The following is a 15,217-nucleotide window of genomic DNA, read 5'->3' on the forward strand; positions in this document are numbered from 1 at the left end:
AGTCTCTAATAGCCAAATCCACTGCTGTTTCGTCAAATTAGTAGTTTAGCTATCTGAATGTGAATTATTTTGTTTTATATACAGGTTGGCATTTTACTAAAGTTTGCCAGTCCGTCATTCGTCATCACTCAGCAGCCTGGGTACCCATCCGTCATTCATCAGTCCATCATTTTTTTCAAGCTGAATCAACCTGTAATGGTCAGATGGTCAGTCAGTCAGTTAGTCCAGCTGGTAGTTCTGCAGTTAGTTGACAGTACAGCATCCCCCCCAAAAAAAACCTCATCATAGTCCAGATGTAACAGATGAAATATCCAATGTAATTAAAATGGTAAATGTGCCTGAATTGTCCAGGAAATTAGCTATGAGTATGTGATTGTTCGATTTTTAATTTAGAGATTTCATGTGCGATTTTCAATAAATGGGTCAGTTTTTTTAACCAAGCATTCACAATTGTACGTTTCCCTTAGATCTGTGATAATTGGGAGGCATATGTTACAGCCCAAAAACGCCTGTGGAAGCCATATACTCATAAACCTAACAGGAAATCTGCCCTTTTGACTTTTTGGGGAATGCGGTGCAATTTTTAGCCTAGAGGTCATATTTTAATGAACTCCTCCCACAGAATTTATCCGATTGTCTACAAATTTTGGGTGATTCATATAAAAATATTTAAGATGAAAAGTTATTGAAAGCTTTATATTGTGCTGCACGCTGTTGCTGTGGCGATGTGCTGTTTGCAAAGAAAAAATACTGTTTTTGAGGGTCTAAACCAGTGTAAATACTCATGAAACTTTGCACATACATAAGGCATGGCAAAAATATTTACATTTTAGAGGTTTGTTGTCCTATGTGCCAGTACACCAATGTGCAAGTGTCCTGACATGGCCTGGCTTGTGAGGGCCCTTCATAGCTGCTCGCACTCGTAGCTTTAACTCATTTTATTATTCTATTTTTTCCCAATAAAATATTTCAGCTTATGGATTTTTTTTTAGATTTGCTACTGTTTTTTTTCCCATTCTAATGTCTGCTATAATTAATTCCCTTTTCAATTACACTCATTACAATTTCTCTTTCCCCATGCTCTCATTCATAAACTGAATTCATTGAATAAATGCTACACTATGCTTTTTCTCTCCACTCCACACGATTGCGGTACTAGACAAATCACATGATTCAGTCACGTGACAGTTTTTTTTTTTAATCGCTGTGGTCCCTGAGAGGCCTCTAAACCTAGAGTGGAGTCACCACAGCCGTCTAGGGAATAGAATGTCGACCTGATGGTATTTGTGGGGCACCATACAAAAGCCCTGCGTTTTATATAGATAAAAGTGGAGCAAAAATTAATATTTTTAAAAAATGAGCTCAGTTGGATGTTTACGGCTGCCGCACCAAAAACTGAAAACATGAATGACGATAAGTAGTTGCTGCTACAGGACACGGAAGTGGATGTTACATTAATCCTTAGTGGTGCATGACAGGCTCGTAGAATATGTTTCTTCAAAGTCAGCTTGATATGTTCTGAGGGATTTAAAAATGTAGTGCAAAACCACCTTGCTAGCATAGAATGGGACCTCGTTCGAGGTGCTTTCACACAGCACTCTTTCGAGGTGCTTTCACCCTTTGGTTCATATTTAGTCATACTCTAGTCTGATTTCAACTTTGATGCAATTCCTTTTGACACAAGGACCAATTACATGTGAAAGAAAATGAAACTTGCTAAAAGGGGTGGTCTCAGTATGGTTCCAATAAATGTTATGGAGAGAAAGTAATCTCACCATAGTCTGCTCCAATTGAAACAACAGATTTGATGGAGAGTCAGTTTCTTCTCATCTTCTCCCCTAAGAGAGAAAAAGAGGCAACACCTACATAGAAAGATATTTTTTCTTGGCAAAGCAGAATAGAAAAAAAACAATACAGCAAAGCCGCGTCAGTACAGAGGGAGGAGGAAGCGTGAGTTCAAAAATGTGTCATCATTATTTGTATATGAATATGTTTACATTTTTTCTTAAATATTTGGGCCTGTAACTTGCTGTTGTGATCATTTATTAACAATGTTCATGGGTCAGTGTAACTCTGAAGTTTAATTATCAAAAAATTACATAATCTTTCTAATATTGAGAAACTTAAATTTAAAAAAGGGCCAGCAGACAAAGTTTAATCCTTTTTTTCTCCCTAGACTTTCTAAACGGGTTAATTTCACCCGAAACATAACAGGAGGGTTAACCCTTGTATGGTGTTCGGGTCTTTGGGACCCACGTTCAGGTTTTATCAAAATCACGGTGGTAACATCTTATCTCACGGTGATAACACACTGTTATGGGATTTTCTTTTATTTTTACCTTAGATTTTATTTTTAAAGAAGGAGTAGAACATTAATTCACAAATGTGATCTAACAAAGGTAAAGGCAAATATTAACAAATAATGTTTGTTGTTCACATGACTTGCAAACTAAAATTATTTGATTGTATTGTTTTGAAAACCCAAAACTCCAGCGGGTCCACCAGACCCATAGACACTGGCTGAGTAACAAAAATACAAACATCATACCTGGGTTAAACAAGAGAAAAATATTAATGGTAAGGTTTACAGCCTTAAAACACAGAATAATAATAAATAAATAAAAAAGTTTCCTACTTTGCAGATTTCACCTATCGCAGGTTATCTTGGGAACGTAACCCAACCGATAAACGAGGGACCGCTGTACTAACAGTGTCATCGCCATCTTCAGAGTCTGAGGACGACCACGTTGGGCTAGTGACTTCACGCACGTACTGGGTCAAACTAGCCGGGGCCGCCAGTGGGCGGGCCCAGCTCACGAAAATATTCTTTTGTGCATCTTTTTAAAGGCCTTTTCATTGCATTTTTAGCAAAGTAATCATTGGAATCTTATTACTTGTACTTGTACTCCTTCACAAAGGAGATGTATCATGCTATTTTAAGATTTCCACAGTCAACAATAGGCATATACATGATAATATATATATCTATATATATATCAAATTTCTTTAATAATGAAAGATTAGTTATTTTGGTAGCTGTTTTTCTAACTCGGAAGTAAGACGCCTGGTTCACCAAAACCGCTCCTCTCCCCATGTGGCTGTCGCCCCTCTTTCATGATGTCATCCCAAAGCCCGCAGCACGCACCACCCACCAAACAGTAAATAGTAAATAGTAAAGACACAATGGAAGAACGTACTGATGAGCCTTACGTTCTCGATCCAGAGTCCGATCATGATTTAGAAGCGCACAAATCACCACAGAGACCCCAACTCTGGTGCAAAAATGTTCACGATTGGCCGACCACTACTGGCCTCTGGAGTCAGTACCATATTTTCCGGACTATAAGTCACATTTTTTTTCATAGTTTTGGCCGGGGGTGTGACTTACTCATACTCTGGAGCGACTTATGTGTGAAATTATTAACAAATTATTACTGTCATGGCTTGTTAGTGCTGACTTGTATTTATGATGTTTTGCCTCCCTCTGCAGGCGCTTTAGCGCTAAAGCTTTAGATAAAGCTTTAGATAAAGCTAAAGCTTTAGATAAAGCTTTAGATAGATAAAGCGTTAGATAAAGCTTTAGGTAGATAAAGCTTTAGATAAAGCTTTAGATTTTTAGATATTTATGATGTTTTGCCTCCCTCTGCAGGCGCTTTAGCGCTAAAGCTTTAGATAAAGCTTTATCTTTAGATAAAGCTTTATCTAAAGCTTTAGATAAAGCTTTAGATAAAGCTTTAGATAGATAAAGCTTTAGAAAAAGCTTTAGCGCTAAAGCGCCTGCAGAGGGAGGCAAAACATCATAAACACAAGTCAGGACTAACATGCTCATTTCACACAATTGTCTAAGTTACTTACAGACGATGGTTGAACAAGAATGAACCACAAACAGGCAGTTGCCTGCCTCTGGCTGGGGTATTGCATCATGCAGCCACACACGTACAAGAAGCCGAGCACAGATGAGACGAAGACATAATTACGACCGAATACATAAATACTTTCGGAGACTTGGAAACATTCTACATGATCGGGGATAAATAAAATACTTATTTAATCGATCTACAACCGTTTTGGTGAGTTTAAAGTTATTTTACAGTAACTTTCTTGTATGCTACATGTGTGAATGTTAGCTAAATGTTAGCATCGTAGCTCGGTGGAAATTATGTGTACTAGGAGCACAATTTTCTCCCAAAATGCGACTTATACTCCAGTGCGACTTACATATGTTTTTTTCCTCTTTATTATGCATTTTATGGCTGGTGCGACTTGTACTCCGGAGCGACTTATTGTCCGGAAAATACGGTAGGTGTTTGCTTAACCGGCAGGGGCGGTACGGGGCATTGTTACGTAACAATGTCAGGACCCGGTCTGCTTAGAGAGGAGGAAAGCGCAGGAATGCTCGAAGATGGATCACCACTTTGGAGGTGTTTTTGGTGAGGAAAAGACATTTTAACGCGGCTGCGTATTGTAAATGTAAGGTAGTGATTAGTGGCTGACACAGGGTGTCACCCTTTGACCATCTTGTTGTTGTGGTGGATATGCATGTCTTTACTTTTTGTCCCTGTTGGGGCCCAGTAGTGTTGCCAGTATCTGCCCGCAGTCCATGTTGTGGCAATCTGTCTTTGATTTGGAATATGTGAGCGTGTCTCCTATCGTCCTCCATTCTTTATTATTAGTTTAACATGCTATCCATGGTTTGTGTTCAGTTAATATTGTTTTTAATGCGTGTTGACATGCTTATTTAGTTTGTGTGAATGAGACTGAAAATATTGGTTGGGAAATTTGCTGTGTTCTGAGTTTTTGAGAAATCAAGTGTTTTATGTTGTACTTTGTAGTTTATATTTCACTGCACAACTGTGATGGCAATCTTTGATATTGAAAAGAGAATTATAGCGGTATCGTCTCAGCAACAATCCAAATCCCGTGCTGTTTTCTCTCTGCACCACTTTGCACCCATGACAACAATGCGCAGAGGCCTTTCGCAACACATTTGGGTTACATAAATCTGGAATATTCTCCCTATGCGCCATTGCGTTGCGTTGTAAAAAGCACTCCTGGTGCTTTATAGGGATATGTAATAACCAACCTTTCCACTTTGCTCGTGTATCTAATGTTCTTTTCATCAAAGTGAGATGTGAATTCACTTAGATGGAATGTTGACTGGTAAACGCTAATTTTACCACTGATATCTACTGTAAATCCTTCTCCTTCCACTGCAACTATACTGCCAACATGACTGCATAAACAAACGCATGCGGGGAACAGTCACTTGACGTTTGGAACTCTTTTAGCTGGGATTGCAGATGCAGATAAAATGCAATATACTATGGCTTGTGAGTTCGGTAAAGAAAATGATTGACACCCCGGTTCCCTCTGGGAAAATGTATAGCTAACTGGTAAATGGGCTTTCACTTGTATAGCGCTTTTGTACCTTAGGTACTCAAAGCACTTTCACACTGTTTCCTCATTTACCTACTGATTATGCAGCATTAGAAGCAACTGGGGTTTCAATATCTTACTCAAAGGCACTTTGACATGGTAACAAGGGTTGAGGGTTGAACCCACCTTTGGGCACAACACTCTACCACTGATCTATACCGTCCCCAGTGGCTAACATACCTACCAGGTACGGGGAGAATATGCGAACTCCACACAGGAAGGCCGGGGCCGGAATCGAACCCACAACCTCTTAACTGGGAGGCGTACATGCTATCCAGTCGACCACCGTGCCGCCTTCCTTCCGCAGCAATGTGCCAAAAATTATTTTTCAATGCACAAGAACATGTTCTCGGAGCATCAGTGTGGTATGCTTCCCAAACGCAAGGCCCATCTGATTCAGTTTGCCTTTGGAAAACACCTCACTCAAAAATTCAAGTCTGACTGAAAAGATGCGTTGATGAGGAGGTTCAGCGCAGAAAAACTATAAACTGTATGGACACATAGAAGTACTGGAGAGGCTCCCCGCACTCAAAGTGTGTGTGTGAGTGTTGGCGATGCATGTACCTATATTATTGACCTAAATTCCACCCAGCATCCGCCGTGGTACTTTTTCAGTTTGAGTGATGCTTCCGGTGTACCACCACATATGTTGAACACATGAGTCTCATGAGATTAAATTATGATCAGAAGTGGGTAATCCAGGTCTAGAAATTAAAAACCCTGCCACAGTTCGGCTTTAGCCACAGGCGCTTCCAATCAACTGAGCTCGTTTACCTGCTGGTTGAGTTGTAGCACCTGTGGCAGGGTTTTTACTTTCTGGACCTGGATTACCCACCTCTGTTTATGATGCTGTAGGCTATAGCTGGTCATATTTGCTGTTAGGTTTGACGTGATTATGTGCATCAGTGCTTTATGAATATAGGCTAGGTAAAAGTAATTGGGCCCCCCTATGCATTTCATGGTCTATATAGTCATATGAATGAAGTCAGGTGACGAGTCTCACCTTTGCTGATGTGGTGTGAATCACAGAATCTCCAAAAGCTAGCTGAGCCGACAGTGTCAGCTACCGCCCCTGTTCCTGTATGGTTTGCTCTGGTAAATGCTAGATCGCTAGTAATTAAAATGTTTGTCCTGAAGGATTTATTTGAGTCACGAAGTCTGGACTTTCTCTTCATCTCTGAGACGTGGATGTCCATGGGTGAGTCAACTGGCTTGTGTGAACATTTGCCATCGGACTGCTTGTATTTTAATACCCTGAGGGCTTCAGGCTGCGAGGGTGGTATAGCAGCCATTTATAAAAGTGACTAAGTGAAAGCATCTCGCACCCTCATTTGCCAGCTTTAAGATGAATTTGTTTTAAATAAGATTGGCTCCTCCATTGACGTGTGCAGTGATATACAGGCCACCCAAGTGTAACAGAAGTATGACTTCATCATAGACTCCTCTCAATTCTTGACCAAATCTGTAATGGTGTATGATCGGATTTTTATCCCAGGGGACTTTAATATGCATGTGTGTTGCAATGAAAAACCTTTGGTAAAAAAGTTTTTGAATATGATTGATTAGAGTAAGCGGTTCGGAAAATGGATGGTTTAATCTTGTACAATGTATGTCAGTTCCCGGTCATGATTGTGTCCACACCCTTGACCTGATCTTAATTTATGGTTTGTCTGTCTCTTGTCTTGAGATTTGTGAAGCATTCTTTTATGATCATTCGCCAGCGGGTCGGGGCATTTACACAGTCAAGCGATTAGGTAGGAGGTAGAAATAAAAAGGCAGCACGGTGGTCGACTGGTTAGCACGTCCACCTCACAGTTCAGAGTCGTGGGTTCAAAAAAAGACCTCTTTCGGCCCTGGCCTTCCTGTGTGGAGTTTGCATGTTCTCCCTGTGCCTGCGTGGGTTTTCTCCGGGTACTCCGGTTTCCTCCCACATTCCAAAAACATGCATGGTAAGTTGATTGGACTCTCTAAATTGCCCCTAGGTGTGATTGTGAGTGCGGATGTTTGTCTCTGTGTGCCCTGCGATTGGCTGGCAACCAATTCAGGGTGTCCCCCGCCTACTGCCCGAAGACAGCTGGGATAGGCTCCAGTACGCCCCGCGACCCTTGTGAGGATAAGCGGTCCGTCCCTGGACCGGACCGGTCGGACCCTCCGGCCCGGCCGGGTGCCCATTTTTGGGGCAGAGGGGTGGGGGGTGACAAATTTCTAAAAAATGGCTGGACTAAGCATGGCCGGAAGTTGATTTTAGTCCGGCCCACTAATCGGCCCTCATGCGTGTGACGTGCTCGCGAGGCGGCCAAAAATCATCTCAGCCTCCTCGGTGAGAGGCTTCTTTTTAGGCTTCTTTCTACTCCCGCGTCTGCGCGAGCAACAACTGCTGTTATAGGGATTGTGGTATTGCCCCCCCTCCCCCTCTTGGAATGGTATGCCCCAGTTGCAGGTCGGAGGCGCGGGTTACGTGATGTGACGAAAAGGAAATACAAACACGCTTGAGCGCACGTTGCTGTCTCACATGTTGCGATGACATACAGTTTCCCACACAGAGACAGATGCACAACGCAGCTCGTTGCTGCTGCTGCAAAGTAAACATTACTAAACAAGCTACTCACCCACGTTTCTCCTTAGCCGCTACCTTCAAAATCGTTTTCGCAATAAAATGAAATGCATCGTCTCGTCATCTCGGTCTCTTTATGGTTGTAGCAGGCACGATATCCATTGCTGTCGCTGTCTATTTGAAGCGGCGCCCCCCCGACTCGTTTCAAAACAATTTGTGTCCACGAGTATAATCAGACACGAGCACATCAAGGTGGAGTTCATGCACTTTTTCTGGCGTTCCCTACTTCCGGAAATACGCCATATCGAACCTGCATTGTATAGTGGTTTGCTGGTACGCTTTTGTTTTGAAGGCCGGGAAGGAGGGGAAGTGTGCAAAATAAATAAGTAACTTGACTGCAACTTCTGGCCGTCTGTTGGACCCAAATAATTAGACAATACGACAAATCAATCACGGACGTTTTTTTTTTTTTTTTTGGGTCGGGGGGCGGAACGGGGCGGGGGCCGACAATGTTTATGAGTATGGCCGGAGAGTCACGGCCAGAAGGGTAACCAGGTCAAGGGTGGAGGGTCGCGGCCGGACCGGCAAAAAATGGTCAAGTGCCCAGCTCTGCTTCTTTTAAATCAGAGATGAGGGACTTGAGTCATATGACTTGACTCAGTCAGACTCGAGTTGCTATTTTCAGGACTTACGACTTGCTTGCCAAAATTATGAGATGACTTGACTTGGGACTTGGTATCTAAATGACTCGACTTGACTTAGAATTGAACTACATGACTTGACAAGTATCTTGTTTAGTTTTAAATCTGCATTTTAACACTGTTTGCCTTTTAAGGGAGGTAAGCAAGAAAGAAAGAAAAAAGAGTGTTTTTTTTCACGCCAACCTGGCAACCCAGTCAGCGTCACTTGTTAGTGTGAAGTAGTTATCTAATGCAAACAGCGATGGGAGCAACTCTGAGGATCATTCATTTAAATTGATTAATTATCTTGGTGATGACGTTGGCAAAAAAAAGTACAATGGATATACGTATGGTTTGCACCTCTCTGAATGAAGACACAACAACGACGTCATCTAACTTCACTCGTCATTACGAAACACAGAGAGAGGTCATCGCACGCCACAGTTTAGCTAGCAGTATGAACACTGTTTTGGACCAGTAAAAATCTGTATGTGCACATTTAACTACAGTTAAGTAATGTAACTAGGGGTGGGATCGTTTGTTGATAGTCATGTAAAAAGTTCTCCTTGCCCCCTATTTAATGAGGTGAAGTGCTGCGCACTTCAAAAGTAGCTTCTATTCACCAAAACATAGACATCGATGTCACCGGCATGTTGCTAGCAGTTAATTGTGGAGAGAGAAAAATATATGGCGACGTCTTTGGATTCAAGGATGGTTGTTTTGATGATACCGGGTAAAAGACAATTAGCAACATGCAAGGTTTGAAACTTGAATATGAGTGAGACATCATGTATAATTTTATTTCATCTGTCTGACGCGTATCAGCTCTGTTTACCTAGGTTAGCTAGGTTAGCTCAGCAGTTTAGCTCACCAATCACTGGTCAAATACAACATGTCGGTTCGGTATTTAATTGGGAAGCCAATAAAGCGATAGGTCAGACACCACAACCACTGTGATCTTATAGCCCAGCCCAGTGCTGCATTTCTTCCTAAAATCTAACCATGGATTTGGTCAGCTTGTCTCGTGACACAAGATGTTCTTGATAAGAAGACGTGGTAGAGGGGAGCCGGCTTGCCCCGAGTGATGGCGGCAGTTCACAGAGCTGGAAACTTGACCCTTTTTTGCCGGTCCGTCCTCCGTCTGCGACCTGGATACCCTTCCGGCCTTGTCCCTCTGTCCTTATTCATAAAAATTATCGTCCGTCCTGGTCATTTTAAAGCGGTTCGTCCTTACGTCCTAACTAGTTTGCATCACAGCAGCAACAAACTGCTGGTGGATCCTCTCCTCCGTGGCAACAAATAAATTGCTGGGCCGAGCCGGGGGAAACTGTACATCATCGCAACATGTGACATAACGGACCGATCACGAGAGAGAATGCGCACGGCGTCGTATATGCACCAACAATTTCTGACGTGTGCACGGCATGTGTTGCAGACCTGTCGCCAACTTGTCTCACGGCACAATGCGTCGGCCACGTGATGCAATGCGGCACTTGTCGCCCGCGTAATCGCGGGCGTATATAAAAGAAGCCTAAAGAAGCCTTTCGCCGAGTAGGTTGAGATGAACTTTGGCTGCCTCGCGACCACGTCACACACATAAGGGCCGATTAGTGGACCGGACTAAAATCCACCTCCGCCCTTGCTTAGTCCGCCCCTTTTTTTCAAACGTGACACCCGCCGTCCTCCGCCCAAAAAAATGGGCGTCCTTCCGGGACGGACCATTCCGCCCCAGGGATGGACTTCCCAGTTCTGGCAAGTCATCTATTGCTGCTCTGAAATTTCAATTTGCTAGTCTCTTAATGATCAAGTTAACCACAATGTGTCTGTATTCCTACCATGTTTTTTTTTTAAATCAATTTACACTTGTTGAAATGTGAACAAAGCTGCTGTTGGATCGTCTAAGCAGTTTAGCTCATGTTACATTTTCTTTTTGATTGATGGTTCACTCATTCAAATTACACCAGTAGAGAATAAGGCGAACCAAAATGAGACACGGTCCCTTAGAACAGTGTTTCTCAACCTTTACTGAGCCAAGGCACATATTTCACATAAAAAAAAAACACACCAGCAAAACAATTTACAAAAAGTGGCTATATTTTACATTACATTATGTACATGATGTACTTTCTGTCATCTATTGGAGGAAAATGTATTGTTTTGCTACATGTGGTTGGCATAAATAAATTAATAAAACAGTTTTTTTTTAAAATAGGAAATACTGTATATATTTTTTGTCAACATAATTGACATGGCTAATTTCCCTCACGACACTGTAATGTGCCACGGCACACTGGTTGAGAATCACTGCCTTAGGAATATGAGACTTCCGACACCAGGTGCAGTACCACCCTGCAGGAAGAAAATCATTCATTCAAGCAATTTATCCTTTTTTTTTCTTCATGTCAAGATTCTGCCATGGTTAAATGACATAGAAAGCTTAGTCTGCTGGCACGTGCTGCCAGAGCACACGTTGGAATTTTCCACCTAAAAGACATTATGGTTGTGACATCATAATGAATTCACTGTCATATTACAATATTACAAATATTGTCCAGCAATGCCATAAATGCATTACATGGCTAATATTTTATATATATTTTTTTAATTCATGTATAATTTATAACGTTTATACATTAACAAGGTAAAGTGATCACTTTCTTACAAAAAATGTTTTTCACTTTAGCTTGTACAATTCAGCTGACAATTTAGGTTGTAAGAATTATCATGCAAATAACAAAATAGAAAAAAATAAAAAACATTTAAAAAAGGTATTAGAAAATACATTTTATTTTTACAGTGTCAACAGAAACCAAACAAAACACAAAGTATACATGGAGAAAGTATACAAAGTAACTGAACTGGAGAAAGTGAAATACAGTTTTGAAAGCAAACGTAGTCCAACCTTAGTCTGATGTGGTACAAATACTTGATGTCAAAAATTGTGTTTTCCTCAATGCTTGTAAACGTACTGATATTGATATCAAGAGGTCGCTAGCATTGCTCCTGTGTGTACGCTGTTCCAAGGAGTTATGTTTGCGCATTCATGTGGAAAAAAGAAACAAACAATGGCTTAATTTCTGTAGTCTTAGAAGTGCTGATCCTCGCTCAAAACATACCCCGCAGCCTCCATCTGAGGCCACAGACGAAGCCTTTTGAGTGGCCACATTCCACTCGGTCAGTGTGGAATGCGAACAAGATGGTGTACCATGACAATCTTGTGTTATCAGACAATTTGGACTTTTTCAAGGTTAAACAATGGCGGTCCAGATGGACAACGCTGACCACCTTTGGTCCACGAGGCATGCATTTAAGCCTGTTACTCCTCTTGTGATCTGAAAAAGATGCAGTCTTGTGGTGTTTACTGACAAAAGAACTCTGCTAAATTCAGCTGTGGTTCACCAATCTGTAAATATGGCCCTTACCAGCCAAATTGTTCCCCTTGTTGACAGTGGTTTGTACCCAGAGCTCCATCTTGCACAAAGAACAGAGACTTTCCATGAGGTTGGTTTGAGACGCAACAGGGGGTAGTTTAACAAAATAGGTGCCTGTCCACCACTGTCACAATTTGGTACAGTTACAGACAAACTGAGACAAATGAATGCTCCTAAAATAAATGAACCAAAATGTGTTCTCTTCAAGTAGTACAAGTGACCAGAAGAAACTACGGTATGTGCTTTTCCACTTAGCAATACTTGAGAATAATCAAATAGTTCTTTTTGGTGATGGGTGAACATTTCAGGAAATGAATACGGGGTAAAAATGAACAAGTACTGATTCTTGAAACAGAGCGGTTATTAATATAGTTTACTGCCAACTGTGTGTATACTGTACAATAGTAATGTATTTTTTCCAGTTCGTTTTTGTTGAGAAACTCATTCATTAATGAATATTGTTAAATGTGTATAATATAAGGATCATACAAAATGGCAGTACCGTATAACGAAAACCTAGGAAGTGTATCGATAATATACAATGTGTGTCAGAAAAAGAGTGACGTCATATGCACACGGCTGCTCTGTATCATGGAAGTGCGCGATGTCCACCTTACCCCCAAATAATAGAATACAGTCCACTAATATTACCAGGGCGAATTTTGGTCCCCTGCTAGTAATCCAACTTTATTACTTTTAGAATAAAGTAATCAGCAAAGTAACTAAGTTACTTTTTCAAGATAACTGTGGCAATATTGGCCGCGCTAACTAACATAACTACCCAGACTTGCTAATATTTTGTTTACTTTATGGGTGGTGTCTTTGGGCAAAAGTTAAATGCATGCATATCATTTATTTCTACATACTGTATATGATATGATTAAAGTTAACATGAAGCTTAGTCATTGGATATGGTCATCTTTGGTAACTTTTGAAGACTTCTTGTGTAAAATAAAAAACGTTGTAGACATTTAATATTTCTACAGTTGCTTTGTCCCAGTTTCCTGCCACAGGGCTCCACTACTCACTTGAACCGGAGGTGGTGGTAGGTACTAGAAGGTAGTACCTGTTTTACCAAATGCGGAAGTTGGTTGCGCATAGTCCCTATTACCTAACAAAAAAACGTAAGGCTTGTAAAAATGCAGAATAACTAGTAACTCTGGGAAACCACTAGCCACAGCGACTGGGGAGAAAAAGGTTTAATGTCAAGCTCTGATTGCAATACTGAATGTCATTATCCGGTATCGGCGAGTGCTCAAATGCAGAGGTGGGTAATCCAGGACCACAAAGTAAAAACCCTGCCACAGTTCGGCTTTAGCCACAGGTGCTTCTAATCAACTGAGCTTGTTTGCCTGCCGGTTGAGTAGAAGCACCTGTGGCTAAAGCCGAACTGTGGCAGGGTTTTTACTTTCTGGACCTGGATTACCCACCTCTGCTCAAATGTAAATATTTGAACTCATACTCAGTCTGAAAAAAGGCTGCCGGTGCACCCTAGGTATACGTCAGTATATATTGATCATGTTTGACATGTAATAGCAATGTATGTACTGTATATTCTATAAGTTGTCTTATACTGCAGTCACAATGACAATTCAAAGGCATTTTCTGATTGAATGTGAATTTTATCCGATACCGTACGAGGAACTCTTATTCGGCTCTGAGGACAACTAGCCAATCCATGCCGTATTGTGCCATACATTGTATCATGCTTTGTGTTGGAAAGGAGGAGGAAATTGCACCCAAGTCACGTGGTTCAAATGGCCCAGTGTACGTATGCCATGAGGATATTGGATTTCAAGCATCGGGCCCAATTCACAAAGAATGGACTGCAGTCCCTGACAGCACCTTCAGTTGCACTCCATTTGTGCCACCAGTTTGCTCTGTCTTAACTCCTTATTCATAAATGATACTGCACTAATGACATACCAGCGCAACACACCCACAAGGTTTGACAGCGGAGTGCAGTTTGCCCCTGATTAACCCTTGTTGCAATAAGCCACACATGGAAAAGTATAAATTGGTTAGGGTTGGGGTTCATTGCGTCCCCTTGTGCAAAATAGGTCGGATGGGCCCCTACGCACAGTGCGGGATCTGCCTGGCATGACGATGCCTGCTACCATGACCCGGCAAGATTTTTTTGCTTGCACAATTTGGATATGCACCATGGCAGTGTAAAAAAAAATGCACAGAATCTGATATTCTCAGATCAGAATCAGGCCTCTTACAAATGTGCATACAAATGTGCTTTGTATACACATATAATGGTGGAGATCTCTGCGCCGTCCAAACCACATTTAAGGCCTCTTTATACTCGCACGGGCGGCGACCGCGCGGACGTCAATGTGGCAATGCCGCACACAGTTTGCCTTTATACTCGCGTGCAACCCACATGCATTGTTTTGAAAATGTGCTGCAGTTTTCACTCTAAGTTGGGGGTGTTATTTGGCTAGGACACCACAGGGTGGAGTTTCCGCTGCGTTTTATGGTCAATTCCGGTAGCAGTCATCACAGCATGTGACTAAACGGACCAATCACCAGAGATGATGCGGGCGGCATTCTATGGGCGCGGCGAAAATTTGTGTCGTGTGCGTGGCATGTGTTGCGTTGGTCACGTGATGCAATGCGGCTAACATGGGTGTATGAAGAGGCCTTTACTCGGGTCCAGGGATTGGGTGGGTGTCAGTGATAGGGGTTTTGGGGGTTCTCTTTTTGCTCTCAGGTTATTGGTTTCTGTCAGGTTTTATTGGTTGATTTTAAATAGCAAATGTATTTGTTTTTGGGGGGATTTTTTTATAAAGTATAAACCGTAAAGCACTTTGAGATACAGATGTTGTATGATCAGGTGCGATACAAATAAATTGAGTTGAGTTTACATGGGTTGGGTGTTTGTGTTCTGTGACTATTAACAGTCATGTCATATGATATATGTGTCACTAGAAATATACTGTACATGTAAATAGACAGTCCCCCAAAACGTCTGATTTTAATCGGGATTTGGCATTTGGACCAGCAGTGTCAATCCAGCCTTGGAGATGTGGAAGTCAAACATCTATGTTGACCTGTGAGTTCCTTGTGGTACATGAACAGACAATAATTTCAGTCATCTGGTATTCAAC

The sequence above is a fragment of the Filicampus tigris genome, chromosome 6 (assembly GCF_054856515.1).
Source record: "Filicampus tigris isolate MCC_2025a chromosome 6, RoL_Ftig_1.0, whole genome shotgun sequence".
Lineage (NCBI taxonomy): Eukaryota > Metazoa > Chordata > Actinopteri > Syngnathiformes > Syngnathidae > Filicampus > Filicampus tigris.